Genomic DNA, 1,050 nt, shown 5'->3' on the forward strand with positions numbered 1-1,050 from the left:
AGTTCAGTAACTTTCTTGCTCAGCTGACCCACTTGTCCTTCCAAATTCCTAATGGAAGATCTAGTTTCAGTCATGAAACTTTGAGTGGTTTTGATCAGATCAGAGACCATGGTTGCTAAGTCAGAATTATTCTGCTTAGAGCTCTCTGTCTGTTGCTGAGAAGATGATGGAAAAGGCTTGCCATTGCTAAACCTGTTTCTTCCACCATTATTGTTATTGAAACCTTTTTGAGGTCTCTCTTGATTCTTCCATGAGAGATTTGGGTGATTTCTCCATGAAGAATTATAGGTGTTTCCATAGGGTTCTCCTAGGTAATTCACCTCTTCCATGGAAGGGTTCTCAGGATCATAAGCTTCTTCCTCAGATGAAGCTTCCTTAGTACTGTTTGGTGCATTTTGCATTCCAGACAGACTTTGAGAAATCAAATTGACTTGTTGAGTCAATATCTTATTCTGAGCCAATATGGCATTCAGAGTGTCAATCTCAAGAACTCCTTTCTTCTGACTAGTCCCATTGTTCACAGGATTTCTTTCAGAAGTGTACATGAATTGGTTATTTGCAACCATTTCAATCAGTTCTTGAGCTTCAGTAGGCGTCTTCTTCAGATGAAGAGATCCTCCTGCAGAGCTATCCAAGGACATCTTAGATAGTTCAGAGAGACCATCATAGAAAATACCTATGATGCTCCATTCAGAAAGCATGTCAGAAGGACATTTTCTGATTAATTGTTTGTATCTTTCCCAAGCTTCATAGAGGGATTCTCCATCCTTTTGTCTAAAGGTTTGGACTTCCACTCTAAGCTTACTCCATCTTTGTGGTGGAAAGAATTTTGCCAAGAAGGCATTGACTAGCTTTTCCCAAGAGTCCAGGCTTTCTTTAGGTTGAGAATCCAACCATATTCTAGCCCTGTCTCTTACAGCAAAAGGGAATAGCATCAGTCTATAGACCTCAGGGTCAACCCCATTAGTCTTGACTGTGTCACAGATTTGCAAGAATTCAGCTAAAAACTGATGAGGATCTTCCATTGGAAGTCCATGGAACTTGCAATTC

General features: G+C 40.3%; 1 non-coding gene across 1 annotated transcript; it reads left to right on the forward strand.

The window, feature by feature from the left end:
• Positions 1 to 695: 695 nt before the first annotated feature.
• On the forward strand, positions 696 to 803 carry LOC130964750 (small nucleolar RNA R71). The gene has a single exon (XR_009080825.1). It is a non-coding gene; the product is annotated as a small nucleolar RNA R71 (small nucleolar RNA).
• Positions 804 to 1,050: the final 247 nt, after the last annotated feature.

Source organism: Arachis stenosperma, chromosome 2 (assembly GCF_014773155.1).
Source record: "Arachis stenosperma cultivar V10309 chromosome 2, arast.V10309.gnm1.PFL2, whole genome shotgun sequence".
Lineage (NCBI taxonomy): Eukaryota > Viridiplantae > Streptophyta > Magnoliopsida > Fabales > Fabaceae > Arachis > Arachis stenosperma.